Here is a 21792-nt window from a genome sequence, read left to right as displayed (position 1 = left end):
AAAATTTAGAAAAAAATTGTTGTTAAAATAATCTTCAGCTATAAAAAAAAGAAAATTGTGGGAAAATATAATATAGCAATAATAGATCCTGAGGTTCATTAACAATTTCTGAAAGTTATCATTAAAAAAAAAATTGTTGGGTAAAAAACATTAATCAATGATAAAAAAAATTCGTAAAAATAGTAAGTCTGCAACATTTAAAGGTACTACAATTGTCCTACAGGTTCAATCGATCATATCACTAAAATTAATGTAAGTTTTGATCAAATCGGCACAATTATAATTCCTTTTCGATAACGGCAATTTTTTGCGTCGTTATTGATTTCAGAAATCATTTATGGCGATGATGTATGGAAGAGAGCGTGCTCTCTTCTACACATAAATCAAGTTTTTAAATCTAAAGACACATCAAACTTATTGTTTAATTAACTCATTTAAAAAAATAGCCTTTATGCATCGAATAGTGTTGACTAGTTTCTCTTCGTTCGTGGGCTCTATACAGATGCACGTATCTTCCTAAATACGGCAGTGATGTCACGCACGCGACACGTAGTAACACTAGAATCTACTTTGGTCTTCGTCAGTGACTCTTCAGACTTTTTCAAACAAGCATTTGCGCTGTTAAATTCTAGTAGTTTTAAAAAAATGAGTGATTGGGAAGATCCGATTACTGGTGAAAGTAGACCGGCAGTAGAAAATCCTATGAACCAACCTCCTTTGCCTGCAATAATTTTTCGCGATCGCAACCTATTGGGAATAGAACATCAGATCACGTCTCCCAGCAGCATATCAAGAAATTTGGATGTTAAACTCAGCGTTGATTTGTCATCAAAGTACAATGCTAAAGTAAGGCCATGAGCTATGATACTCAAATATGAATTCATTAGACCCTCCTTCAAAAGACAACGTTTCGTCTCTGTTTTCAAGAACGAAAGTGCAACATTCCTTTTCGGTAAAACTTGCGTTCTCTGCTCATACAAAAGTGTTTTGGTTACTATAGCATATTCGCTACCTGGGCCCACGGCTCTAGATACAATTTATAGGCAGATTTAGCCACAATACTTTTATAGAAAGCATATGATGCGAATTTTACTTGAAAGGCTGCTACGCTCTCTATCTTAAAAATTTTGTTAAAGGGAGGTAAAAAATTTAGTACGCTACACGGAGTAAAAGTGCGGTATCACATTCGGGGTGTTGACACGACCCAATGGAACTATACCGTACTATTGCCCCTTGGGGCGTATAACTATTATTTTTTTTGTTCCTTGAATACTTAATAAAGTGGTATATTTGTAGGACGTGAAAAAAATTGATTGCACGAAATTCATCATGGATTCATTTAACGTTGTCGTAAGTATAAAGTTCTTTGTTTATATCTTTTTCTCTTTTTTTTTTTTAATTTTTAATTATATAAAATCCTGCGATGATGATCGAAAACTTTTTGATATGGCAATATTTCTCTTAATTGAGTAAGTATTTCCATAAATAAGGGAGTATAAAAAATTGGCCGCCAACGATCAAACTTATGAGCAGCTTCCCACGCACGATTTTAAGGTATAGTAATATTTACTAAGGTGGCTTTCTCGAACACAATTGCCTATTTTCCTTTTATCCTCCTTCCAGTAACCGAAGGCCACCCATCATCCCTTCCCTAATCTTTTTTCAAAGTGTTGAGTGCCTATCTTAAGTAGAGGACCATTGTGTAGTAATATGCAAAAAATAGTTGTAGATATGTGCGTGTGAATCTGCGTTTTTCTTTCCACTGCTTCTCTCATCCATGCGGTCCCGCGAATGGCGTCTTTAGCTACACTCCGATACTCTAGGCAAGGTGATCACAAGCCTACCCTTCGACTGCCAATTTTTTGATTCCTTCTAGTTGACCAACTGATGAAACGTTACACATCACAACATTTAGAATTTGTACTAAATATTTTGTTAAGATTGTATAATACTGGATCCGTAATATTTGAAATTTTATGAACATACAGTTATAGTACATTACGCACTCTGCGAGTGAGTTAAAAAAGCTTCAGGCTTCATATAAATAAATAGTAAATATGAAATCTAAAGCCTTTCTTAATCTCCGAACGTGGTGCGTAAACAATTTTACGTCTCGTGATGCTTGGGAGTAAACATTTCCAAGTGTTAATAAAAAAATATGTTGAATTTTAGGTCACTGATGAATCCATTTCAGTAACGGGCATAAAAAAAAATGAACAAGACGACGACTCTGTAAATGCTTTTCCACAACTCATTATAAAATATAACATCCCAGATGAGTGCGATGTGGATAGGATTGAGGCAAGACTTTGCTCTGACAAAGTTCTATGTATCTGGATTCCTGTAAAAATCAAGTCAGTTGTCGATGTACCAGATTGTTACAAAAATTAAAAATATCGAATGAGTCATTGTTACAGGCGATAAAAGAAAATGTAGCAAGAAAAAAAATAAATAATGACGTTTTATTATATAATCTATATTATTTACAAATAATTAATTAAAACAATTTTATTTATCTCATAGTTTTAATTATATCAACTTAAAGTTGAAAACACAATTCAATCTTTTTATAATATAAAATAATTGATCCACTTTTTACAGTCGTCCATTTACTGTTTAATAATGTTAAGATCAATTTTGTTGTCCAACACTCAATTCAGATATTAATAACTTGAGAGTCTACTGTAAAAATACCTGTTATGTAGTAATCCTTGTAGAAAAATGTCCTAAAAAATTTTTCCTTGTTTTGCTGTTAAACATTTTTTTGAATGAAGAGAAGCTGTAGAAGGGGAAGAGTGGAGACGGGACATAAAGGGAGAGTAGCTAGAGAAAGTTTATACTTAACGTCGTAATTCCTAGTAAAAGAAAAAAAAAATTTTGTTCAAACACTTATATCAGTAAGTATTATAATGATCTGACCAACAAACAAAATTTCAATACACTTTGTTAGCGTTCATCAGCAGTATAAATTTTTAGTTCTCAGATTACATCTGTTATCATGTCATTGATTTTTACTCGCAATTGTCTGATAATTTTAAATATATTTTATAATACCAATAAAAGGCATCTCATTAAAAGTTTATGGTTACAGTTCCGTATTTTTTTAGAATAAATTTTAAGAATGTTATTGTAATGTTTCATTTCTTTTCGAAATTATTTATAAAAATTTTTTCATTTTTACAAAAGAAGGAGTAGAATTTTAGGAAGTCCAACCTTATTTTTTCCCTTTATTGATCAAACATAGCTTCACACAGACGGCTCATTATGAATCAATTGCGAACAGTGAATTAAAAAACACTGTTAATTTGTTTAACAATCGCTTAAAAAAGTTTGTGCGAGAATTCTCTTATCAAAATCATATAATCTAAAAATTTATTTTTGTGGTTTGCTGTATCGATTTAAACGTCTTATGGGGTATAAGGCCACAAAGGACGTGGCTGCGCTTCCCTGTACTGAGAGTAAACTGAAAATGGCTTTCATCATTGTACAAACGGTTGGTTTTTTTTGGTTTCCTTATTTTCTTAATTTTCTTACATGGTTTCCTCACTAAATACAATATTAACAGCTTGTGATACTTCTCAAATAAAAATATGATTAAGCCAAGGACAAATCCACTTAGTAAAAATACAAACAGTGGAGCGAGCTCAATAATGCCAAATGATGTAAATGAAACTTCTTTTTGAACAAGATTTATTCTGCTACGAAAAGCCTTTATCTTTCGAGACATTATTCCATTCTCTCTGTTCTTCTGCAGGCTGAAAAAACAATTGTTAAAATTCTTGAAAAATAGTTTTTTACTCACAAATACTTACAAATGACTCAAAAATGTATGGATTGAATCTTCTTTTTTTAAAGCAAGGCCTCTTTTTCTAGAATTACCTAGTGGAATAGCATAGACTTTGCAACGTGAATTTAAAGTAACAGAGCTTGATATTATATCAGCAGAATAATAAGCCACTTTCTCGTTGCATATCTAAAATTTTAAAAAAACTTTAAATTATTCATACACTGAAAAATAATCTGTTTTAATTTATTATATCTTTGTAGCTTTCAAAAACTTTTGGGAATCGCTCGGATGTGTATTAGCCTGTAACTAGTGTACCAGCTTGTAACTAGTACATTGCAATATTTAACAATGTCTTTGTATTACTATTTTTCAAGTAAAATTCTTTGGATATTTGAAATAATTTCTTTCAAATAGATCTTGGGGACAAAAATCATTCTTTGTAATAGAATGTAAGAAGTTTATTCTTAGAGAAATACTTTTACCGCTATTTTAAGAAAAATTACAAAATGTTATAAAAAGAGTATTATAAACAATTTTTGAATACTTTTTCGAAAAATAGTGCATCGCCAAATATTAAAAAAAATTAATTAACACTCAAACTCAATATTTTAAATTACCTGATCCAAGACTTCATCCATGTTTGAAGGCATACTATCCTTATCCTTCAACAATAAGCTTAATTTTTCATTTACATCGTCCTTGGAGCTCTAATAATATTACGAAATTAGTTTTTTTATATTATGTTTAGAATTTAAATGAAATTTAAGTTTAATTACCGAAAAAATTTTCAAATTTTGAGAGCCTTTGAAAATGATCAATTTGTATGTGCCATCCTCCAGAAATTCCTGAACATTTCTAAATGGTACGTGTGGTATGTCAACTGTCACAAAACTTGTGAAACAGCCTGAATACATTGAAATGATAATGTATGCTGTCAGATACAGCGATATTTTCGCAATTTTCGATGACAAAGAACTGAATTGCACATCTATAAATTTTAAAGAAATGTTAGTAGTTATAGTCAAGCAATTTTATAATATTTGATCTTCAATTTCTAGGACTCCTAGACTATATTTAACAGTTTGTAATGGCTTAACAAGTACATAGTCTAAAATTTTGCAACGTTAAGTAATTATTTATACTTTTCAGTTTTTGAAGTTCAAGTTTCCAGAAATGATGTAAAATCTAAATGCATGTATAAACAGAAGTATCCTGTACATACAACGTACAGATAAGTTATTTCACTTAGTTAGTGCGAAAATGACCTCTCCTAGCTCTTAAAAAAATGGTTGCACAATGATTTTATAAGAAAATTTTTAATTTTGTCTAACTCTCTTATCACCCTTTTTTTTTAGAAGCGTTCCTCTCCGAACTGTAGGTCTTCGGTGGGTAGGTTAGTGTTTTGTGGCTTACAATTTATCAGTTTAGTTAAATCAAATAAATAAAAAAGGCAAAATAGTAGTTCTTGTACCATCGGTATACAGTAAAAAAATTTGACCAAAAAAGCAAGGTTTATGTATGTTTGTGCCCAAGGAGCAAACGTTTTTTTTTTTTTTTAGAAGGGCACAGAGAGTTTGCACTCATGTTGAGAAAATAGTAATTTAAAATTTGGTGGTGTATGTCTTCATGGCAAGCACCAGGCTCTGGTCGGATGCACACTTAATGCGATCTTTAATTTTCTCACTCAGGCGTAGTAAAGGTCCAAGGGTTAGAAAAAACGTCTAAAAGAGAAAAAATAGCTTTCGCCACACAATCAAGATCTAACCGGGATATCCCTACGGTCCCTCGCAAGCCCGAGGCCTTTTGAATATTTAAACATAAAATATACTGAAATTTGTATATTAATTTTATAGTTTTTGAAAAATTAACAATTTACTTTTTGAGAGAGAAGGGGGTGAAGATTATTACTACATTTTTCGAGAATAAAGTGTTTTTGTAATAAGTATTTTTTAACTTAAAAACTTTTTTTTTGCGTTTGATAAACATACTGACTTTCGAATACAATGTAGCCCAAAAGTATAAAAACTATGATTATTTGTCATATTAAATCAGAAGAACTAAATATTAAGAGCCCTAACTGTTCTGGTAAATATAATTTGATTGGTTATCGATAAAAAAGGAAATTGACAAAACTTGTAGGTTTATTTATTTTTTCAACCTTGTAATCTTTATTGCATACACAAGCATACAAAGGTCCCCCCTTTAAATAAAGTTTTTGCACTTTACACCCACGGTACAAAAATTTCTATATTCTTCTATATGACAAGAGATTTGCCAACAGAATTCAGTGAAGGTGACAACCTTTTTTTACGATGTACATGTTAAAATTTTATCCATATAGATAATGTGTTTAGGTATATTATCAGCAAGTAAATCACAGAAAAAAGATGTCACCACCGATTGAACCTGTGATCAAAATTTTTTCCTCATAATACATGACATGGTCAATAAAATAAGCCCCATTTCAAGGGATTGAAAAAGGTACAGCGTACCAAAACAGTTGTAACGTGTTCCTTCGGAATGAATCAATATATATTAAAAAATAAGTTGGGGAGCGGCGTTGGCTCAGTGGTAAGCGTGCTTGCTACTGATACAACGCTGTACTAGGGGTCGTGGGTTCGATTTCCGGTGAGTGCAGATTTTTTCAGAAACTGTTTTTAACGGAAAAAGTTCCTATGTAACCCTGGCTGTTTCGGGGTGGGTTTTTTCGTGGAATTTTCCTTCAGAGTAATTCCAGGGTTTTTTCCTTGCTCCACAGGTCTTTAGGCCTGGGTGAATGCGAAACAGTGTTAGGGCCTAATAGATAGGGATTAGTGGGCCCGATGCCAGGCAGGGATCGCCGGCCTTACTGGCGAGGAGTGGCCCCTGAAACATGGGGCTCCTCCGGGGATGCTAATTAGCCTGGATCCGATGCTTCGGACCCAGGCTACACAGTGGCGAGTTGACCCGATGCACTTCCCCCCGGTGCAAAGAGTCAGCTTAACCGACAAGGTGTGTTACACCGAAGATACTTCCACTGTGCCCATGGTATGATTTGTATGGTAACAGTTAAAGAAAAAATTTGGGGTAAAATGGGTGTGGCAGTACACCCCGACACATAGGTGGTGAGTGGGTGGCCCCGGCGACTGGGCCAATAGGCTGTCATGGTAACTTAATATAAAAAAAAAAAAAATATAAAAATCAGTTACAAATAAGTTTGTTTCAATCATCACCTTTTTTTTTTAAGGAATAATACTTTTTGTTTCAAAAACATAAGAGAAAAAACAAACACGATAAAGATAACTTGGAATAAATTGTCATACAAATCGTGTACGATCTAGTATTAATAACGTGAAGAAAGTATTAGTGCTTTAATATTTTTAGAAATTTCGTAACATTTTACCTGTATATTCCTGGTGGACGAACACTCGCCATACGTTTAAAAAGCCATCCGAAAGTTTTTGGATAAATCCTCTTCTATCATTATGTAATACTAAAATTAAACTAAACAATATTGATGAAACAACTACGACTATAACCAAGAAGTACCAGATACACTTGCTGAAAACCTTTTCAACAAAAATTAGATTAAACGTTACAAAGAAGTAAAGTCATGTAAACTTTATACTCTCAATTTTTATACCTTAAAATATGCTGTCCATGGAATTTCCTTGGTATCAGGTGATTTATAATATAAATAGTCTTGAAAATCTATGATATCAATTGATCTCTTAGCCTTATTGCTATTTTCGACAGTTAAATATTCGTCAGTTACAATAATACTTTCATTTAACAATTTTGTGGAATCAATTGACGTATTTTTAACACTTGAATTTGATTTTTTTTTCATGTTTAAGTTTTTATACTCAAATGCTAATCCAGAGTCAGATGCAAAATCTTCAACTACTTCAGAACAAAAAGAAGAAGGCTGCAAAATTTGCCAAAAAATAATTAATTTTTTCTACGCAATAATTGTTGTTTCAAAACAAACCAACGTTCTATTTAATAAATTCGTTACCTTTCCAAAAATTTTAGCCGATGCTCCGGTCAAATTCTTCCGTCTCTCAGTAAAAACTCGATTGTCTTCGAGGATTAATTCGTTTGCCTTGCTCCACTTGAATAATTTGTTAACTTGTAATTTATTTCCAGAGCTGAAGGTAAACCATTCTAAGATGTCGCTATTACCTCCACATTTAACTAAAATCTCGCTTAATGCGTTTAGGTGGAAATAATTTTTTTTAGGACGTCGACATATGTCATTAATTTGTCCAGTGGCAGCTGACTCGAATAATAATAGCCAAACATGTGGCGATAGGTTATGATCCTCGGAGAAGTGCGAGAATATTTTAAAATCATTGTCGCTCTTTAAAAATACAACGAAGAGTGTTTTTGAGTAATTTTTTATTTTGGGGTATTTCACGGTAAGATCCGCTATGGTCACTGCGACTGAGTAAACCTGTTTTTTCGAAAATGCCTTCACCATGTTAACTACTGAATGAATTTCTGTAATATTTGGACGAAAATTATTAATTTTAGGTATTCATCTCTTTAATTATTTACACTTTACTTTTGCTCACCTTCGTTGCTTCTATACACGATGCCTATGCTAGTCGTTTTATAAAAATTTTGTACCCCCAAAATTAATGGGATGTCACCTTCCATGTTATCGCTTGCATGACATGTCACCAATGGCATAGTGGTTAACATAATAATAATACCCGTAAGCATCATCATTTTTATCTAAAAATAGATTAAGAGAATATAAACGTTAGTTCACAGGACTAGATAAATTACTAGAACAACGCATTTTATGCGACTTAGCAAAAGCGATACTATTTACCGAGAGCGTAACTTCTAATGCATAGTAAAACAAATATTGAATTGAATGAGAATATAAAATTTGTACTACTATACTATTTTCATTACATGGTCCAAGGTTAATTAGGCATGAAAATTGTAAAATACGCATTTCTATATTATTGCTTTAAATGTATGTTAGGCTAGTATTTAATTATTTCAGAGAAACTTTTTTTTTAAATCATGGATAAACTATAAAGTGTACTCAACACTTTATAAAATAGTGGATGATGTGGTTGGAATTTTACGCACTTAAAAATCTAGATGATTCCTGTTACAAATTCCAATAAAAATAAAAATTTTTATGAAAACATGTATATTTTGTTTAATTCTTTGGTTGTATAATTTAGGTTGTAGCACATAAATTTTTATACGATTTGGTATACGTATAAATACAGTTTACTGCAAATCAACTTTTCTTTATTATTTTTATCATATAGAATGTCTGAGTGTGTCGTGGGAAGTTATAGTTATTTAAAAAGACAATTGAAATGATTAAAAAAAGCCTTACTTTCTGAATTCGAAGTAAGACAAGAATTGACGAATTTTATTTAAATGTTAAACTTTCAACTTTAACTTCCACCTCTAATTTTTTATGCTTACCATTACTTTAAACGTCTCATATATAGAACTCAAGTTTGTGTCAAGAGCTTTTCATTAACCTTTTTTCTAAAAACCCATACATTTTTCTAGGACACTGATATGATGTAAATAGTAGAAAAATTTATAACTATTATTCAATTGTTAATGTTATTTTGCTTGTAACGTTACTTCGACAGGTCATAGGGAATTATTTGAGAAAATAATTGAAGGGCACAAAACAAGCTGTAAAATGTTACGAGCATTTTTTTAGGTCTTTATAGTTATTTGTGATATTTTTCAAGTTTTGGGGAATCTTGATTGAAAAAAGGTTTGTAATGCGTGTCAGGTTACGTTAAGAAAAGTTTGTTCAAAAATTCAGCACTATATTTATTGATAGGAAAAAAATTTTGCTTTTTAACCCTTTACTTCTTTATATAACTTTAAAGATAGCTTTAAGATACAAATTGTGCAGTGTTATACTTGTTTTAAGTTTCAACTTTATTTTACATTAAAACAAAACAATATGATTTCGATAATGACGAGATGAATATATTTCTGCAGAGAGAAGACTTCAACATGCACTTACTTGATAACTTGACACTCGTGGCCCAAAAAATAATTCCCTAGAACTCCTTGGACCAAGTTGGGCACGGCTCGAATAGACTCTCTTTCGATGCTGTGAGTTTTGGTGTCTCGAGCTTTGCAAGACACTTCTCGCCAATGACTACGGAGTTGAAAGCTAGGCTCCTCCGTCAAACTGAAATGGAAATGTCGTACAAGGTGACATACACACATACGTACACACACACACGACAGTACAATTTGACACTTAATTTAAAATTAAATTTAAAAACTTTTTTTAGCCTTTTTACTATATTTTTGCCTTAGTATAATGTAAGAGTTATTTACAGAGACAATGAAATTTTTTTAAAAGCTTGACTTCACTTTATTTAGAATATCAAAAAGGTCTGTGTATTGACAGTTACATGCATCTAAAATAAGAGCAAAGCAAAATTGTTACGTATATCATCGAAATTTAATCTGATACAGGCATTTTAAGATAAGCAATTCATATTATACTATAAATGATGGTTCTTGCATTTTTTTTAAAAGTCAATTTTCGTAAGTTTGATTAATCACTTTCAATGTGAGTTGTATCATTCTTAACATTTTAATTTTATCGTAAATCTATGATGAAAAATTAAAGAAACAAAAAATTAGATTGAAATTAAATACTAAGGATGCTAAAAATAAGATAACGGGTTTGCCGAAATCTGCTTAGCTTTTGGTAACATTTTTTTATCGAATGTATTCTCTTGCTGAAAAAAAGCTTGGTTAAGCGGGTAAAATTACGTCAAGAAAAATTAAGCAAAGTTAGCACCGATTCGTAAAAATTAAGCTCCAGTTCTATTAGTAGGTAAGAAATTTTTAAAGGAATATTTAATATGCGTTAAATATTCCAATATGCAACAAACTGCATATATGGTGAATAGCAAAATCCAAACTTTTCCATGCTAATACTGCATTTTAACTGTCATAATTTACACCAAATAAATTTTTTTTTTATATATGCTTGTAGGGAAAAAAGAGAAAATTTTATATTTGTTTCCACTAAGGCACACATAAAATTATAATGATTATAATAATAATTATAATAAAAATAATAATAATAATAATAATAATAATAATAATAATATCAATTACAATAATAATAAAAAATCGTTAAAGTGATAATGATTAATAATGTAAGTAGTGATAATAATCGTAAGACTAATTACAGAAATAATAAACAACGCAAAAATTACAGTAAAATTAAATATTAACTCTTTTATGTAAATTCAAAGATATAAAAGCTTTTAATAAATTGAAAAGTATTTTGCTGATTTTGTTTTAAAACGGTATATCACTTAAAAGGAAACAACATTATGTCGCAAAGGGCGAGATAAATCTATTTCAGCAAAAAGAAGACTTCAACATGCACTTACTCGATAACTTGACACTCGTGGCGCAAAAAATAATTCCCAAGAACTCCTTGGACCAAATTGGGCACGGCTGAAATAGACTCTCTTTCGATGCTGGGGGTTTTGGTTTCTCAAGCTTCGCAGGACACTTCTCGCCAATGACTAAGGAGTTGAAAGCTAGGCTTCTTCGTCAAACTGAATTGGAAATATCGTACAAGGTATTCACTTTATGTTGAAGTGTTGTCTAGCTGGCGCACTGACATACAGTGTCGTGTTGGGGTTGTGCCTTGAAGGGTATGGTATTCTATTTCCCACTACAAAAATTTACTGGCCATCAAGTGGGAGGAATGTCACGCCCATCAACATACTTTATCCCTTCCAGACTTCCCCTCTTTTTTCTGTATTTTTGGAAACGAAAAAATTATAAGCCAATCCATGTAGGACGGGTTACAATAAAACCATTAAATGACAAATTCTTGAATCCTTTTAATACAGATTCAAATTCATAACAAGTAACTCTTTAATTACATTCTTATTTTTCAAAATATTTAATTATTCAAATATGTTTTTAAAAGATAATTTCTTGGGTCTGAAGTAGTTTTATGTTACTAATTTTTAAAAACTTTAGTTGTTTTTAAGCGTCCCAAATTTATTTAGCAATTGAAATTTTTACTGTATCAAGCAAATTCTAACTATTCTAAGCCTACTGTATAACATAAAACATAAATTTTAGTTATTTTTTTTGTAACTTGTGTGCAATAAGGGCTAGATATTCTATTATTACTTGGTATTAAATTAAATTCTGCTTGAAGACAAATTATCTTCACATGAACTATAACATAACACGCTTACTACGCTATATATTATAGATTTACTAATAGAGTTTGAATTAAAGTAACAACCAATTTTCGTACGAATCATGATTTCCCTATTTTTTATGCGTTGTAGAAATTTGATGTTCAATTATTGCTGCAGGTACGAATATGTTTTTTAGTTTTTTTGTTATGAAATATTACTGGGTAGTTGAGAGAATAAGAGTATTTTACTTGGTTTCAGATAGAAATTGCAAAAAGTAAGAGATACTTTTCCGCGGATTGTGAGGGAGCAGTTTGATGTACTACTAGCTAACCTCCATATTGCAAGGAGAAAATTGAGTAGTACAATTAAATCAGAAAATTAGAAATATTATTAAATACCTTTCAAGTTATAATCGCTCACTGTTTTTAATTTTTATGTATTAATTTTATAAATTAATAATTTAAAAAAATAAACTACGCTGAGTATTATTTAGGCTTAAAAATTGTAATATGGTTAGTTTATATTGTCTTAATTGTAAGAAATTCAGTATTATCTACTTATAAAAAAAACTTAGGATGAAAACATTAATACAATGAAAATATTAATACTTATAGATATTGATAGGAAACTAAAAATAATAACTTGGTCTTGAGTAGATTGAGTCAAGTGAGTAGTTTTTTTTCTTTTTTTTTCTTTTAAATGTTTATTTTCTAAAGTTAAAGCATCGAGGAAACGTATTTTATGGCCTAATTTTTATCTGCGTGCTATAAGTGTATATACAAGCAAGGTTATTTGAAGACAAGGATTAAATCAAATGTTGCATTAAGATTTAAGGCATCATTTTCTATTTCAGCTATTTCTCCATGAAACGCTTTACTGATCTAAGTAAAAATAAAAAAAAAAAAAGAAAGTAAAAATAAGGCTTTACTCTAAACACATACGTATACTAATCTCCCTCAACGCACCACATACTCCAGCGGTTAAGGACATATAATTATAGGCTTTTATAAAAGTTTCTCCGAGATTTTCCTTGCCAATGCCAAAATTTCCGAAGGCTCATCTTTACTTTCTGGCATAAAATGAACAAGTGACTGTAGAATTCAGCCGAGAAAGAATATTCAATTCCCTAGTACAGCGCGTGTCCGTACTGATGTGGTCAATGTGCATGACAATAGAATTTTACCACCTTCTACTACGCAGCTATGCTTATAATATATTTATAATTATTCGTGTATGTCCTGCGCGTGTTTTTACTCCACGTTAATTTTTCCCATAATCTGTTTCTTTATCAGCACTAAGCCACTGGTAAATACTACATGTCATTGATCTAGTGCCCGTTTTTGGATGTTTGTAGAAAAAAACAAGCTAGTTGTTTGTTGGTGTGTATGTATTTTTATATTTAACGTCAATGTAGTGATGTTTCGATGAGCACGTTGTTGTTCTTCTGGTAAGGAAAAAGTAAAAAAAATCAATATTTGTTATCGACCAGAAACTGAAAAAAATAAACAATAAAACACACCTAAACATTTTGTTCAACACATGTTGAATAAAGTTGAATGAAATATTCACGTTTCATTTTGACGATTAAAAAAATATTTATCCATTCATCTCTATCGTAGTTTTATTTTTCAGTGAACTGCATCTCAAAAAGCAAGTAACAATTTTTGTTGCAACCAATGAGTGTTCCTTTTTCTATGGTACCAGATTTCTTATTTTTATTTTAATATGAAAAAGATAATGTGATCCAGATATGGATTTTTAGGGATCAATTTAGAAATTTTAACCATAGCATCCTATTAATTTTAGAGTACACAAATTTTTGACCTTTTGCATATGGTTAAAATAAAAATAAAGAAAATCGTATTTTCTTTATTTTCTATACCTTTACTTCTTTCTTTGGTCTCTGCTTACAACGGGAAATATTCCATCGAGTAAACCAACGTGTGCGTCAGTGATTTTCAATGTCAATGCCATAGTTTTAAGTAAATAATATATTGAGCCACCCCTAACATCATGACTACCACCACCAAACTAGGCCGATAGAATATGAAGTCCATTGCTCCAACCAATTACAATGCAAAGTAATGCCACGTACCTACTCGCAGCAAATAAGAGCTACTGTTGCTCCTACCCTTTAAGTACGACAGCCAATCTACTCAAACTCGATAAATTTTTTCTCCTACACTACCTGCGCCAACGAAGGTAGGGTTGCCCAAGCGCCTTTTTTCCCCTGCCACCGCAAGATTTGGATGTTTTTGGCCTCTTCTGCTACTTATGTATGAGTGTACAAACAATGTATTGATCTTTGGCGTATAGTACGTATACGCTCGTACGTATACGTACGTATACGTAAAAATAGTTAACAATAAGGAGATTTTGTTGCTGTTGGTTGATAGAAACGACAATTTAGTAGACGTGCAGACATTTCTACCCGTATTGGAATATCCTATCTTGTTTGTAGTATTAGGTATGACTTTCAATAGAAAAGGGAATTTCTTATTCGAAATGGTCAATTATCTTATTCTGCAAATTTTTATAAACTTTAACCTCTAGATAATAAACATGTTTCGAAAAGAGCTAGAAGTTCCGAATTTTTATTAAAACTGAAGTCGTTCAAGATGTCAAGATATCACCACCAGATTCAAAGTACTGAATAGGAAATACTACTAAACACTGGTATAACTTAGTAATTTATTATCTTTTTAGGGAAACTCATCGGTGCAATCAATTTCATGCAGCGTTAAAATTTTTTGAAAAATAAAAAAAAAAAAAAAAAAAAAAAAGGAACGAAGGACAAAAGTATCATAATTTTGGACTAAATGTAAAGTTAATTTTGAATAATTTATCTCAAGTTGGTTGAAGTAAGTTTATATTACAAAACAATCGCATCGACAGTATATTACTTTTGCTTAAAATTTTCAGACCTTCATTTCTTCGACGCTCGAGATGTGCTCGATATCTGTGAAATGTAATATAGTGTATATTCTATTTTTGCTTTTTTGAAAATAGGAATGCCCTTCAAAAGTTTTGAATATCATGCGATTTTATGTACCGTGAGAATTTTCAATTTTGAGATTTTATTTCATTTTATCATTTTTTAAGTGGTGAGAGATACCCAAATTGTTATTGTTAACGACTTCGATATAATACTTGTTTTTTTATTTTATCTATTTTATACTGATGTGGAAACATTTTATTCAACCAAATCAAATTGCCACTATGTAGAGTTCTTGGTTAAATTTAAAAACAGACATAAGGATTGAAAAAAAAAAAAAAATTGACTGACCATTATGGCTGAAAGAATAAGTATCTCAATGAACATCGAAATTATCTAAACTATGGCAGCGAGAGTTTATTTGTGAAAGGTCAGCTGGCTAACTAACTCTTTCTTTAAAAAAATGGTTAAATCATTTTGGTTGAAGTAACAAATGATCCCCTTTTTATTCGATCGATATTACACCAGTATGTAGGTACTAAGACATCGGATCTCACGTTGTAGTCTATAATGGATTCTGTTTGGTTCGTTTCGTCGATATCGAAGTTAAAGGGAGATGCGCAACTATTTCATTGCTCCATATACGTACGCGTGTACTCCAACTTTTCTCGTAATACACCTATCAATTGATGGATGTCTGCATCCTCACGACTCGTTCCACAGCATCCATCTCTTTTCTGCCCTGCAGAAATTAATAACACGATGGGTCCCTAGACATAAAATAAGTGCACTCACGGAATAGAGGAGAAGTAGGAAAAAAAGGGATAAACAATAGTAATAAAAATATTTACAGAGTTCATCGTGGTCGTCGGCAGCGTATCAAGGACAAACAAGGATGGCGACGGCTCGAATTGTTTACCTGGAAAACTCGACGCGGATGATGGGAACGAGGATCTTACGGCCAACGATCGATCGTCCCTTTCTACCCTCGGGTCATTGGAGGATTATTATCGGTGGTCTCGATATTTTTTTAATGCGTCCCTCTCAAGGATGTGTTTCGATTTTTGTTGTTTCAGTTGATTTTTTCACGATGAGTTTTATAATTTTTTAAAATATACTACACATTTTTACGGTAGTTTTTAAAGATTTTTAAGGCTTTTTTTATATCTTTTAAAATTAATTTAAAGTGGTGATCGTAACTCTTTTTTAATCGAAAAATTAATAATTTCAAGATTGCTCAGTTATAACTTTGATATCTTTAATTTTTTTTCCAATGATTATTTTTTATTGCGATGTATTTTTCATTTTGTCAAAACAATGAGCACATATGATTAAAAAATCTTACGACAACATACATGTCTTATTTAAAAAATATTTTTTTAAGGTTCCTTTGTTTATTTTTATACAAACGTTACTACTTCAACGAAAATGCACGTGTATACAAGTGTAAAAAGCACACTTAAAGAAAAAAAAAGTTTAAAGTCAGAACTTTTTACAATCGTCTTCATACAATTTATGTTTGTAATAATAAAAACAAGAATCTTTATAGTGCTTCTTTAACGCCTTGAAAATACATAAGACAATAAAAATCATGCAACGACAAAGGCTTGGAGACATTAAAAAAAATAATTTTTTCAAACCATCTTAAATGGTCGAGAAAATATGTCTTAAAGGGATCATGGAAAGATGAAAATGAAACGTCCTTACGAGACAGTTGTTATCATTTTTCATATGTCCAATCAATAGTCCAAATAGTTTGAGCAAAAGTAATTGAACTTCTCGATGCACTGCAGCACCAAACAAGCCATTCCGTCGATCCAAGAAAACAGCAACCAACTCCACTTGATGAATAATCCAGCGGCAACCAATAATATGGTCATCAAGCCCTTGAATCTCGCGGTTTTGCGGAGCTTAGTGGAGCACTGGATCGTCACCGAGGAAGCGAGAATCCGCGAGTCCTACAACGAAGCCGAGTCGAGGATTGCGGAACAAGCGAGAAAGCTGGAGCAGGAGGTCGAGGCTTTGCGGGCGATAGAAAGCTCGAGAAGCAGCATCGCTAGTAGAAGAGCCGAGCGTGCAAGGGCCAACTTTCTCCATGTGCTCGCGAGACCTGTTCTGCTCAGAGGTGATTATTGATTGCATTGGACGTTAGACAACAAAGTGTAGTACACATCTTATTATGTTTGGAATTGATTTGCTCCGTGAACTGACAGGATAGAGTCTCTTTAAACACAGGTAACAGTGGAAAAAGAGTACTACTTCTGAGACAATAGCATCAGAATCGAGATACAATTTTTTGATAAGTAAATGAGATACCAAACCAACTTCTCACCCAACTTTGACATTTGCAAACATGTATTTTCGTATTACGTATCTACGTGGGATATCTTGAGACGAAATATTTTTCCACCATATCTTTTATTCCCCTTTTTTTATCCATCTTGGCTTTGAACTCTCGCACGGTTGCTTTGAAGTGTGAAATTAAATAACTTCTACGTTGGACGCATACAATACACACATACGCTGACGCACGATCACAAAGAAAAAAAATGAACAAATGCAACACATTATAGGTGTTGATCTGCTTTCAACTCAATATTTTTCAACACTATTGAGTTTCAATACATAAAGCTTGTTAATTCTCAGAATAACGTTTCCGTGTATTTATAGCGTAGTGACAAATTTAACAAAAATGTCCCTTCTTGCGAGCACTAAAGTACAATCTTGTAGGTTACATTGCAGGAAAGCAGCCAGTAAGCATTGACACGTTGAGCGTCCAGCAAGCCCGCGAATTCAAGGACGTGTACGATGCCCTCCGGACTCCGGACGACTACGACGATAATAACGAGCAACAGTGCAACCTGAACAACCGCGTTGAGCTCCCGTACTTGGTCAAAAGAATCGCGTCCTAGCATACATGTGCAGCTTCGACGAGCCTTAAAAACTTAATAGACCAGGAACTGTATCTGCTGGAGCAGGCTGCCTCACCGTCCTTGAGACTCGAGCCGCGGCGTCTATTGAGACACCTGAGGAGCCGAGTGAGGCTCGCCTTTCTCAACCTAGCTAGGAACGCCTTGGCTCACCACGACAATCGAGCCAAGGTAAGGGAACTTTCGAAAATTTACCTAGTGTGCAGTATACACGGTAATTTGTCTGGAATCAGAAAACCGTGAGCAATCCGATTTTTAGTAGTATGAGTCCAAGTTTGGTTAGACAGGAAAATATTTTTAAATCAGTTGTCCTGTTCATCCGATTTTAAGTAGTGCGAGTCCAAGTAAGATCAGCCAGGTGAATATTCTCAAATCAGTATTCCTATCATTCTGATTTTAAGTAGTAGGAGTCCAAGTTTAAGTTTGGCCAGATAGAAGAATACTTTAAAATCAATTTCCCCACCGATTCGATTCTAAGTAGTACGAGCCCAAGTTCAGTCAAACATGATAATATTTTTTAATCAGTATTTCTATTAAACCTATTCTAAGTAGTACGAATCCAAGTTTGGTCAGACATGAGGAAATTTTTCAATCAGTATTCCTATAAATTTAATTTTAAGTAGTACTAGTCCCAGTTTGGTAAGATAAAAGAATATTTTTTAATCAGTTTTCCTGTTAGTCCGATTTTTAGTAGTGCGAGTCCAAGTAAGATTAGGCAGGAAAATAATTTCAAATCAAATTTCACATCAAACCGATTTTAAGTAGTACGAGTCCAAGTTTTGCCAGACATGAGGATATTTTTTAATCAGTATTCCTATAAATTCAATTTCAAGTAGTGTGAGTCCAAGTTTGGTCAGATATGGACAGATTTTTTAAAAATATAGATACACGTTTCTTAGAAATGTATCTATAATACAGGGAAAAAAAAAATTTTAATGAATTCGCAGGAATCAACGCGGACGCGACTGTGCCCGTCATGCGGGCATCTCAGGGGACTCGAGGATTTTGAGACCGATCACCGCGAGCGGGTCTCGAGAAAGTGTGTCGACTGCACGGCTCTAAGGCCAGGGCGCCGACCTGGCCACTACCCAGAAATCTACGAGAGGTTGCTCAGAGAGCTGCGAAGGCAAGAAGCCCCACCCTTTAAATCATCCCAAATTTTTTTTTTTTCCCCATTTCAATTCCCTTTTCGTTTACCGCAGACGAGACGGTGACAGCAGCCTTGCGTTCGTCGTGGGTCCAAAGGCAGTTGTTTACCTGGTAAATGACATATGGCACGGGCGCTCGATCTTTTCGGGGTGTGACGAGCTTGAGTGACTGCGGCTCGCGAGGCTTGACCCTCGCAAGCCCTGGACACCCTGGAATAATCTGTTGGCGACAAGACGCGAGACTCGGATGCACGAGGTGCTCGCGAGCGATTCCTCGGGCCCACCGGATGCCTACGACGGAGAGCTGGTTCGCAAACTCAGGAAGATGAATGCACTGGCGAGACTTTACTTTGAGTCAATGGTCAGATACCACTCGGACCCGGGGATGTCTCTGTGAGGTAGGATTTTTTTACATAAGTGTTGCGATTGTAACTGCCATTTTTTCAATAATGCTAATGAAGCATTGTTTCTTTGTTACGACATATTTTTGTATGATCACGCATTTGATGCTGAACCATGATGATACATTAAAAAAATTAACAGTAAAGACTATGATTATGTTGTCAGGTAAATAAAAAATATAAATATCAAAATGAACAATTCAAGAGTTTTAAACTTAATTTGATTATAAGTCGACGTATGGTATGCAATGTTTCACTGAAATAGTTTTATTTCAGCAGAGCAGTTGCATCGCGGATAATGAAATAACAGTTGGTATTTATTTTAAATCCAACTCTGTTATAAATTAAAAAATTTTTTTTTTTTCGAAATAAAACATAATGCATTTTGCACATGTTTTTAACTTTTGATTATATCGTGCTATTACATGAATCGTGTTCTTCGCAAGTTTTTGTTGCAGAACGGAGATTCCTACGTAGCCTGAAAAAAGTTTTTTTGTTCAAATTTAGTTCCTTTATGTTCATAAAGAAGTCTAAATGAGTCTTATATATTCATTATTTTTTTGTGAACTATTACATGATTAGAAGCAAGAAATAAAAGTTATCTCCTCCACCTTTAAATACCTGTCCTGTACATTCAACAAGTTAAATTGGCATTATTTGTGTGGCTGTAGTGTACAAACAAAACAAATTTTCAATCTTGTATAGCAAAGAATCTTATACAATCTAATAATTGAACCACAAGGATAGACTTTAGAAATAATTGAGATATGTTTTAGAGAAGGATTGTATTTTACCCGGTTTTTTGTTAAAAATTTCAAAAATTGAGTAATAATTTGCCGCAGATTGTGTGGGAGCAGTTCAGTGTGCAGTTGTTAGTCTTTACATGGCAAAGAAAAAATTTAGTTGTACAATAAATTCTCTAAATAAGAAATGTTACTTTATACACTAAACGTAATAATCACTTTGTAATTTTATTTTAATAAATTATTTTTTCCTGATTAATGCATTAAAATGTTAATCCACGCTGAGTACTCATCATGCCTAAAAATGTGATTATTATATGTTATTTTTTAGACCGTTATTTTCTACCAGCTCTATGAGTGCTCGATAATCAATTTTGAGATTTTATTTTGTTTTATTATCGTTTATTAATTTTTTTAAGAAGGCCGAAGAAAAAAAAAATTAATAAAAAATGAATTAAATATTCAGGCTGCGTGCTATTGCAGGACAACTCGAGCATTCCTCTGGACATGGGCCCTTTCGCGAGGCTCCTACGCACAATTCGTACAGATAAGCCCGAAGGCTTGGCCGATGCAGTTTCGGTGCCAGACTGGCGACACTTGATGCTTACCATCTGGCACGGGCATTTGGTGCTGAGGGAAAGCTCGGAGCTGGAAGATTTAGGTTTTCCGCGTTACGAACTCGACCAGCCCTGGAGTTCTTGAAACTGTGTGCTGCTCACAGAGGACAAAGCTAAGGCCCACTGTTGCGTTGGGGGGTGGGGGGGAGTACTACTCAGACTATCTTAAACGGAAGATAGGCTCAGCTTTTTGGGTCGCGAGGATGGACTTTAAGTGGAAGTCTTTGTTTTCTTTTTTTTTTATGATTTTTTAATTGAGGTACGACCTAATACATATCAACATGGAGCAGGCAATAATCATTAAACAAATCTGATTTTTTAAGGGTACTTAACAAATAATTTTGAAAGTAGATTAATCTGCAGAAGAAGTCAAAATAATATCACTAGTTTTAACTGACGAGAGACTGGCGTACATGCACAAGAAAAAAATTATGCAAATAGAGGTAAAAACAACGAGCACGCTATTCGTAAACGAGAGCACGGCAAAGTAAGTAAAACACAGGACCTATAAGGGTCAATCATACTCGCTTGATAGGAAGATCTCTGGTTTTTTAAGGCCGTCAAGCAATTGGTCAGTTTAAGAGAGTTTATTGTAACGTATTTCAACTCAAACGCACAAGATTGGGGATTCCATCTAGTCGAAGTAAGTGAGATAAACGAAGCTATGATCATGGAAAAAATAAAAATTATTCTAAGTGCAGAAATGCACTGGGGTCGATAACCGGATTCTAGATGATACTGTAGGGAAAACGAAAGTAGGTGCAGGTTTACCAAGCAAAAACGAAAAATAAGTGAAAGGAAGAGAGTGACCGAGAGGTTTACCAATTATGTATTGTGAAAATAATATATTTAAAAAAACATAATGAAAAATAAATAAGTAAAAGCAATTCAACGATATATTCATATATACGGCTCCACCTCCCTGGTATATACATTTATTTAACCCTCTAGTAATAGAATATGACTTAATTTTTTTGATTTGTATTACCTTACTATCTATTATTCTGGTGTTGTCACAATCATTATACATTATAAAAACTGTATTAGAATAATA

The 21792-nt window shown here is 33.0% G+C and overlaps 1 pseudogene; it reads left to right on the top strand.

Moving 5' to 3' along the window:
• Nucleotides 1-645: 645 nt before the first annotated feature.
• On the top strand, nucleotides 646-19374 carry LOC149373642 (IQ motif and ubiquitin-like domain-containing protein; annotated as a pseudogene).
• The last annotated feature ends 2418 nt before the right edge of the window (nucleotides 19375-21792 follow it).

The sequence above is a fragment of the Copidosoma floridanum genome, unplaced genomic scaffold (genome assembly GCF_036245765.1).
Source record: "Copidosoma floridanum isolate Cflo_tuat_1 unplaced genomic scaffold, Cflo_Japanese_pri ptg000030l, whole genome shotgun sequence".
NCBI lineage: Eukaryota > Metazoa > Arthropoda > Insecta > Hymenoptera > Encyrtidae > Copidosoma > Copidosoma floridanum.
Note: the sequence above shows the minus strand (reverse complement) of the source record. Positions and strands in the feature narration are given on the sequence as shown.